The sequence below is a fragment of the Chionomys nivalis genome, chromosome 3, assembly GCF_950005125.1.
Source record: "Chionomys nivalis chromosome 3, mChiNiv1.1, whole genome shotgun sequence".
Lineage (NCBI taxonomy): Eukaryota > Metazoa > Chordata > Mammalia > Rodentia > Cricetidae > Chionomys > Chionomys nivalis.
The window spans coordinates 99,229,112-99,238,653 of NC_080088.1; the positions used below are offsets into that span (position 1 = coordinate 99,229,112).

Sequence of the window (9,542 nt, forward strand, 5' to 3'; positions counted from 1 at the left end):
GCCCTATCTGGGAACCTCTGTGTGAACGTCAGGTTCATTCCCCTGGCCTGAGAGGGGTACCATGGCCAGCCATGCCTGGGAGTGAGTCAAGAAAGGAAGCTGGTGCCAGACTCTGCCAAGACTCTGCTCAGACCATTAAACAAGGCAGGAAGGACCCTTCTTTCCACAAATTATTTTCATTTAATTTTATTACTAATATAGATGTGCATAAATAAAGTTGTGTGTGACTGTGTGTACCCATGTGGAGAGAAAAGGGAGTTTCTTAATATTTAGATGAAAACTCTTGCTCATGATTGAGGCTTTAAGGTGACTTTGCCGGGTCTCGGCTCAGAATTCCATAGATCCAGGGTTGAGGGTTTAGCCTGGAGGACCCGAGTCAAGTTCTCAGAACTCACATAAAAATGTTGGGTGTCGTAGTGTTTGCTGGCAACCCCAATGCAGTGAGGTGGAGACATGAGGCACTTCTAAGGCACCAGCCAGCCAGTGAGTCGCCTAATGGGTGAGCCCCAGGCCAATGAGGTCCCCAACATGCAGGTGCACACACATACAGGCATGCACAAACATTAACAAACATACTCAGGTACACACACACACACATATGTATGCACATACATGGAAACATGCACACAAATTTACAATCATGCTCAGGTACACACACATATATGCACACACAGAGGAACATGTACACACATTTACAAACATGTTCAGGTGCACACACGTGCATTCTTGTACACAAGAACACATACATTAAAAAAAGAAAGCAAAAGAAATACAGGGCTCTGGTCAGGGCAGGTGCCAAGGACTGGAGCTCTTCTCTCTGCCCCAGCCTCTGTCAGAACCTCACGGAAGCTCAATCTGTTTCACCAGATAGATCCCCATGTCAACTGCTGTGGTCACACTTGCTAGAGTGGGACATCTGACTCTACTAAGATAGTTGTGGTGCCTCACAGGGAGAGGCTTGCTTTAGATGCTTTAGAAATCCATCCTCGGTTCATGGAGTCCTGCATCTCTAGAGTTGGACCACCGCTCTCTTCCTGGTCCTTTCCCCAGCAGACTCTGAACCATGGTCCGCATGAAGCAAGAGGCCATCATCTTCTCGGTGGCTACACTGAGCGGACCGTGTGCCATTGTGAACCGTATCCTGCTCATTTGGAGGGTGATGCTTCCAGAAGGTGAGACGAACCCAGATGCCAGAATTTGGGAGGGTCTGAGCACATGTGCCCGGCTCTGAAAAGCAGTGGGATACAGTGCACGTTGTACAACACGCGGCCAGTCGTAGCTATGGACCTATGAGTGTCTGGAATCTTCATGGAACCTGGCTAGGGTCTGCTACTGTGCACGGTTGGGGATAAATGTATCACGTCTGTGAATTACTGGAATATTGAAGCTGAGATCGTGAGGACAGCCAGTGTGATATTCCTCAGTATTGGCTTTCTGGTGCTGATGTCTCTGTCCTGGGTGGCATACAACATCAGCCATGGCTTCTCCAACCCACTGTTGGCTTCTCCATGAAGAAAACAGAAATGGGTGCCTCACTCTGCCTGACCAGTTCGCTGCTGCTGTTGCTCAGAGCGCTGTGCTGCATTTCGGCTGCCCACCATGCAGGGTCTGCCTCTTTTTCACTGTGGACTCTGTGGGCAGATGGTCAGGAGCCAACAGCAATACGTCGGGTAAGTCTCTCTCTATCATTTGAACTGTTTCTTTTCAGACCAGCCTCAGGCCATCTTATGGCCCTGTTCTGCAGGCATTTGATTCTCAGAGTGAGTAGGAGGCCCAGTAAGCTTCTAAGACTCAAGACACCACTCCCTAGTTTCTAGACTCAGTGGACTATTGCTGGGGGGAGAAAAGACACTTCCGTGGAACTGCCCACAAGCTGTCTGGGGACTCCAAGGATGTGGCTGGATGAGATGTCACCATGCTGAGCAGGCTTCTTGGTGATGAAGCTGCTTGAGCCACCTATGAACCTGTAAGTGACCCCAATAAAGTCACTGTTCCCCCAAGTTGGACTTGGATGGAGTTGCTTCTTTGGTCTGAGGTTGCTCTCTCGGTTTGGGCTGACTGGAAATAGTCCAAAAGGGAAACAGCAGAAGCCAGGATTGGCAATACTAGGACTTGTTGGCTGTTTGGGGATGGACGAGAAGAGCCTGAGCCAGCCTGGTGCCAGCCTGGCCCACTGTGACACCTTCCTAATGGTCATGTCACCAGGCTCAACTCTGAAATTACTGATAGCCCGTGCCTTGGCACCTCTGCCACTTGCTTGCAGAAGATAAGCTTGGGTATTGATAACCACCTGCTCTGGCTGGCAGTCACTAGGGTACCACATATGTCGGCCCATGGGAGACTCCAGCTTGGCTCCCTATATCGTGTATGTGTTTTACATGTATGCTTGCCCACATGTATGGAGGACAGATGTGAATGTCAGATGTCTTTGTCAATCAGGTTTCTGCCTGCTCTTTGAGAAAGTCACTCACTGGACTGTGAACTCAAGGAATCTTCCAGACTCCATGGCCATCTTTTGAGCTCCAGGGATCCTCTTGCCAGTGTTCCCCCAGTGCTGGGATTACATGTGCGTGCCTTCACATGCTTTCTTTCACATGGGTGCTGGGTTCTGAACACAGGTCCTCATGTTCACGTGGCCATCCATTTTTGCAACCGAGTCCCTCAGATGGGCTTTGGGCCCAGTGCAAGCCGCTTCTCATGAAATTCCTGGCTTAAGGGCTGGTCTGAGCAGAGCTGAGCAGCACCCTGTCTTCAGGGTTCTGAGCTGTGTGGTGAGGAGAAGGAAGACCGTGTGTGGCGTGTGTGGAAGGGTGGGGTGGGTATTCTCCTGTCGCTTGGCCTCCATTCTTCTCATTGCTGTGATAAAATGACTGACAAAGGAGGGAAAGGTTTACCTTGGCTCACACTTCGAGAACACACAGTCCACCATGGCAGGAAGGCATGGGGGTAGGAGCATGAAGCAGTTGCTCACGTGGCGTCCACAGTCAGGAAGCAGAGAGAAATGGATGCTGGTGCTCAGCTCACTTTCTCCTTTTTATTCAGTCTGAGGTCTCAGAGCATGAAATGGTGCTCCCACAGTTGGGGATGGTCTTCTCACAACAGTCAACTCTAGAGAACTCTTTCGTGGGCAGGCTCCGAGTTTTGTTTCCATGGTGATTGAGTTGACAAGATTAACCCTCACCTGGGTGTGTTACTGCAGGGGGCCTGGCCGTCTCTGAGGGCACTCACCATCAATGCTTCATGGAGCATCCTTGTGTTGGGTGGAGATGGTGGCTGGTCCTGTATTTTGGCATATGATTCCCATTGAGATGAGGTGAGAGGTCTAAACATCCCCCATTGTACAACCAGACCTAGGTTCCCTCCCTCCCTCCCTCCCTCCCTCCCTCCCTCCCTCCCTCCTTCCCTCCTTTCTTTCTTTCTTTCTTTCTTTCTTTCTTTCTTTCTTTCTTTCTTTCTTTCTTTCTGTTTTTCGAGACAGGGTTTCTCTGTGTATCTTTGGTTGTACTGGAACTCGCTCTGTAGACCAGGCTGGCCTCAAACACAAAGAGATTAGCCCACCTCTGCCTTCAGAGTGCTGGGATTAAAGGCATGCACAACCATACTAGGCTAGATTTCAGTTTCTTAAGAGCAAACAAGTTTTGTTGTTTTTTTTTCGCTGTTGTTGTTTTGTTTTTGTTTTTAACAAAGGGCCATTGGTACACAAACTCCTGACAGGAAGAACAAAGGAGAAAACACATACGGGGCCTGAACCAGAGCCCACAGTATCTCAAGATGATGGCCAAAAACAGGACTGTTCCTGGAACTCCCCTGAAACGTGCCAAACTTACCCAAATATGTCTAAAGATGAAAAAACTAGAACCCCAGCCTATCAAAAATGAACTAACACAACTTCTGCCTGACTAAACAGTTATGCTTGAGATGACCTAACTGTTCCTGGAATTCTCCTAGCTTTGCTTTAAAGGAGCCTGTGCGCTTCTCTCACGGTCGCCATTTTGTACAAATGGTTGACCCCACATGTTGGTTGCTTCTGCAGGATAAACACTCTTTGTTTTCAAATACTATTCAAGTTCGGGGTCGTCAGTGTTTCTCGGACCCTTCCAGAGGCCAATAGTACATGATGGATCTAGGATAAAGGAGGTTTGTTGACCGCCTCTCTAGCGCCTTGGGCAGCAAGTCTAGCCTAGTTGGTTAGCACAGCACCAGTGAGAGACCGAAAAGAGGTAGACAGAGTTCCTAGGGTCACAGCACTGGCTGTCCGCTGGTAGCTACATGCATATGGATACAAATATGAGCTCGTAGACACACTCATTAGCATGCACACACACATGCGCACACTCATTTAAAAAGGAGAAGAATTATATGGATCTGATATGAGGCCAGGGACTAAAGCCCTTCCCTCTGCCCCATCCTCTGTTTGAGCCCCACAGACACTCAGTCGGTCTCACCAGATCCTTGTGTTGACTTCTTTGGTCACATCTGCCGGCTTGGCTCTCAGACTTGACAGATATACTCATTGGTGTTGGTGAAGTCTCTGAGCGACTTTGACCTCCTAGGGAAGGCTTCCTCAGTACCGGTCTCAAGTTCATCATCAGCTCTTCGAATCCCGCAGCTCAGAGCTGGATCTCCCCGGCCCCACCCCTGTCTCCCTGTCCTGATTCCAGCGGACTCTGAGCCATGGCTCCCCTGGCAGTGTAGCTGAATGGTCAGCACCTCTCGGGCCTCACTGATCTGGCTGTTTTCCATTGTGAACTGTGTACTGCCCAGGTGGTGAATGATGAAAAATTTGCAAGACAAGATGGCTATAGCTATCTGTGTTTGCGACGGTGGGTGGAAGATTCGCGAGGTTCAAGGATGTGGCTAAATGGATGGAGTGTGGGCATATGACTACCAGATAGCTCTGCCGTGGGACATACAGGGTCACCGTGGTCATCTGCACCATTGTCACAGGGTTGATTTTGTTGCTGTGGGTGATTGGAGACAAGTTCAGCGAGCAGAGGTTGAACGAGAGAATCTGGGTCGATTATGCTGCGGGGAGTTGAGCTGTCCTTGGGAGTTAGCTTGCCGTTGCTGGCATCCATGTCCTGGATAACATTCATCCTCCGTGGCTTCTCTGCCCCACTGTTGGTCAGAAAACAGACAAGGGGCCTTACTCTACACAGGCTGGACCAGTCAGTGCTCCTGCCCCTGGAGAGGACCCTGTTGCACAGCTAATGTCTACTTGGCAGTAGGCTCTCCATCCTGTTGAAGACTCTGTGGACAGCTCTGCCCCAGGCAGCAAGGCATGAAGTAGGCCACTGTGCTGGCTCGTCTTATGTCAGCTTGACACAAACTAGAGTTCTCTAATTGAGAAAATGCCTCCATAACATCTGGCTGTAAGGTATCTTCTTAATTAGTGATGGATGGGCAGGGCCCAGCTCCTTGTGGGTGGGGCCATCCCTGGGCTGGTGGTCCTGGGTGCTATAAGAAAGCAGTCTGAGCAAGCCCAGGAGACCAAGCCAGTAAGCAGCACCCCTCCATGACCTCTGCATCAGCTCCTGCCTCCAGGATCCTACCCTGTTTGGGTTCCTGTCCTGACTTCCTTGATGATGACAGGGAAGGTGGAAGTATAAGCCAAATAAACCCTTTCCTCCTGGAGTTGCTCTCTGGCCAGTGTTTCCTAGCAACAACAGAAACCCTGACTAGTTACTTTCTACCCTTTGAGTTTGTTAATCCTTAAACCGAATTCATAGCCTCTAGTGAACCTATTTTGTAGTTGTTCCCTTAGGACAGAAACATTCTCAGGGAGGGGGAGGGGGAGACTTGGGAAACTTACAAGACTCTGGGGCCCCTCCCCAGGTTCTAGAAGTGGTAGACTATTGGGGAGTTACTGAGGAGGAGACCCTTTTAGGGAGCTTGAGGGTTGTGCGGAGAACACCAGGGATACAGCTCTCATGGGCAGTCACCACGCTGGGCTGTGATGCAATGGCCTGAGACACAGGTGATCCCATGATGCTCCCTACAAACTCTTGGTTTCTTCAGGTTGGGCTCAGATGGAATCATTCCATTGTTCTCCATTTGGAGTGGTTAGGAAGAGGACGAAAAGGAACTAATGGGTGTTAATACTGGATGCTAAAGCCAGGACTGATGGCCGTATGGGGATGGGCCAGTGGGGACAGAACCAGGCCAGTACCATCCCGGCCCACTCAGACACCTCCCTAAGGCTCTTTTGGTTTTGACTGGCCTGCCCCAAATGAATGTATCCTAAAGAGACACTTGAGCTATCAGAGTATTAAAACATCAAGCCCCAAGAGATTGGAATTTTGTGAACAATCTCATGCTGGGAGAAGAAAAGTCTGGGCTCCCAGTGTGGGGGCCAACAAGATGGCTTAGCAGGTAAAGGTGCTTGCCACCAAACCTTACAGCCTGAGTTCAAACCCCAGGAACCTCATGGTGGAAGGAGAGAAATGACTTCTTTGGGTTATTTCTGGCCCTACACGTGTCCTGTGGCACAAGTGCCCCCATGCCCCATATATTAATAAGTATAATTAAAAAAATAAAGTTGATTGTGAAATTCCTTTTAATATCTTTTTTGTCTGTTTGTTTGTTTTTTTGTTTTGTTTTTCGAAACAGGGTTTCTCTGTAGCTTTGGAGCCTGTCCTGGAACTAGCTCTTGTAGACCAGGCTGGTCTCAAACTCAGAGATCTGCTCTGCCTCCCGAGTGCTGGGATTAAAGGCGTGTGCGACCACCGCCCAGCTTCCCTTTAAAATCAAATGTTTAAAGTTTATTTATTTTTATGTGTGTTGTGTGCAGGTCATAAAAGTCCGTTTTCTCCTTCCATCAAGTGTGCTCTGGGGATTGAACTCAGAACAACGGACTTGGTGGCAAGCTCCCTTGGCTCACTGAGCCATTTTTCCAGCCAATAGCGTAGCAAAGGCTGACTTAGGGTTTGTGGTTCCCCTATTCCCACCTTTTTAGCATCTCCTGCCTGCTCACTGCACCATGACTGGTTTAAATTCCGTTTCTGCAGTACAGCTAAGGATCTGGCTACCTGAATAGAGATTCCCAGAAGATAAAGGAAACTCGTCCGGCTGCTGCCGGCAACGGTGTGGAGCCAGCCTCGGCACCTGCCCTATTGGACATGCAGGTTCGTTCTCAGGACAGGTGCAGGGCCCCAGGCTTTGTGGCTCCAGGCTGTGGATCTCTTTCAAGCCCTGTCTTAGGGTTTCTAGTGTTGTGATAAAACACCATTACCAAAAGCAACTCAGGGAGGAATAAACCGGTTTATGTTTGTTTACAGCGTGTAGCCCATCATTCAAGAAAGTCAGGGCAGGAACTCAAGGCAGGGATCCGGAGGCCGGAGCTGATGCAGAGGCCATGGAGAAATGTTTACTTAGTGGTTTGCTCTCCATAGCTTGCTGGGCCTGCTTTCTTATAGCAGCACGCAGGGCGACCAGCCCAGAGACGGCACCACGTACAATGAGCAGGGGCCTCTTACATCAGTCAAGAAAATGCCCCATGGCTTGCCCACAGGCCCATCTGGTGTGAGCATTTTCTCAACTGAGGCTCCCTCTTCCCAGGTCTCTGGCTTGCGTCAGGTTGATCTAAAACCGACCAGTGTAAACCCTGAGTGAATTATATGTCGAGCAGTCTGGTTTGGGGGATACAGGATCATTCTAGAATTAGCTGGGGAGGTGAAAAGGTTGAACTGCCAGTAACAGGACGGGGAAGTCATTTGGACATGGCTGTCCCAGAGCAGAGTAAGGAGGAGCCAGCGAAGAGAGGAAGTCATGGTGCAGGCAGGTTGTGGCAGCCTGGAGTATTGAGCCAGTCACCTCCCCCCCTCTGTGTTGTCCTCTCTTGCTTGCTTCATGATTAGTTTCCCCTCGCCTGGGCCCGCCCCCTTTCCTTTTCATTTCGTCCCCTAGGTGACCTCATGGTGCTCAGGCTTGACTTACTGTGTGGTCAAGGACCCTTCTGGCTTCATCTCTGGAGTGTGTGCAGGGATTACAGGCCTGTGCTGCTACATCCGGTTCATATAGGGCTGAGGACCAAACCCAGGCTTCTCATGTGCTAGGCAATCACTCTACCAACGGAGACAGCTACATGTCCAGCCTAAATTCTAATCTAAACTACTCTCTTTCTCTCTCTCCCCCCTCTCTCTCCCTCTCTAACTCTATTATCATGCATCATCTATATATCATCTATCTATCTATCTATCTATCTATCTATCTATCTATCTATCATCTCCCACCGTCCCTCCTTCCCTTCTTTCTTCCTCTCTCCCTCCTTCCTTCCTCTTTTGTACTGGGGATTAAACTCAGAACCTTGCACTTGCTAGCCATGTGCTCTAGGCAGGGGCTCTACCACTGAGCCACACCCCTGCCCCTCATCGGGGGGATTCTAGGCAGGGGCTCTACCACTGAGCCACACCCAGCTCCTCACTGGGGGATTCTAGGCAGGTGCTCTACCACTGAGCCACACCCCTGCCCCTCACTGAGGGATTCTGGGCAGGGGCTCTACCACTGAGCCATACCCCTGACCCTCACTGGGGATTCTGGGTAGGTGCTGTAGTGTTGAACCATTCATTCAGCTCTTGGTCAGTTTCCAGTTTTAGTTCCTCATGTATTTCATGGGCAGCTTTGCACAATCATTTCCTGTATGGATTTCTGAGATCCTGCTTCAGGGTCTGGCTCTGCATGAATTGCTATTTGCCCCATAAAGTCATCGGTGCATAGCGTACAACTGTTGTTTTTTTGCTAAGAAAGGGAAGATGGTATCTCACTGTGACTTTGATTCACATTCCTCTTGGATTACTAATGAGATGTGAGCATCTTTACACAAACCCGACTGTTCTTTTCTCTTCTTTTGGTTTCTCTTGTTGTTAATTGGTTTGCCCCATGCTCTATCAGGACCTTTGTTTTAACAAAACGTTTTTAAGTTTCTCTCTCTCTCTCCCTCCCTCCCCCTCTCTTCTTCCTCCCTTCCTCCCTCTTTCTCTCTTTTTCCCTCACCCCTTTCTCTTTCTTTTTCTTTCTTTCTTTCCTTCCTTCCTTTCTTTTTCTTTCCAGTGGCAGAGTGGAACTCAGTCTCTTACACACGCTAACTATATTCTACCATTGGAGCCATCTGGAATTGGTTCTCCTATCATGTGGGTCTCTAGGATCGAACTCAGGTAAACAGGCTTGACAGCAAGTGCCTTTACCCACTGGCCCATTATTTTATTTCCTTCCTTCCTTCCTTCCTTCCTTCCTTCCTTCCTTCCTTCCTTCCTTCCTTCCTTCCTCCCTTCCTCCCTTTTTCAGTCTCTCTCTCTCTCTCTCTCTCTCAAAATTGATTTTTGAGACAGGGTTTCTCTATGTAGTCCGATTGTCCTGGAAACTAACTCATTGTGTAGACCAGGCTGGCTTTGAATCCGGAGATCCACCGGCCTCTTCCTTTCCAACGCATATGCCACCACCGCCTGGCTGAGACAGGGTCTCTTTACGTACCCTTGGCTGTCCTGGAACAAGGCTGTAGACCAGGCTGTTTTCAAAATAATTGGAATCCACCTGTCGCTGCCTCC

The 9,542-nt window shown here is 49.4% G+C and overlaps 1 pseudogene; it reads left to right on the forward strand.

Annotated features, from left to right (window-relative positions):
* Positions 1 to 1,063: 1,063 nt before the first annotated feature.
* Positions 1,064 to 5,039, forward strand: LOC130871402 (claudin-13-like; annotated as a pseudogene).
* Positions 5,040 to 9,542: the final 4,503 nt, after the last annotated feature.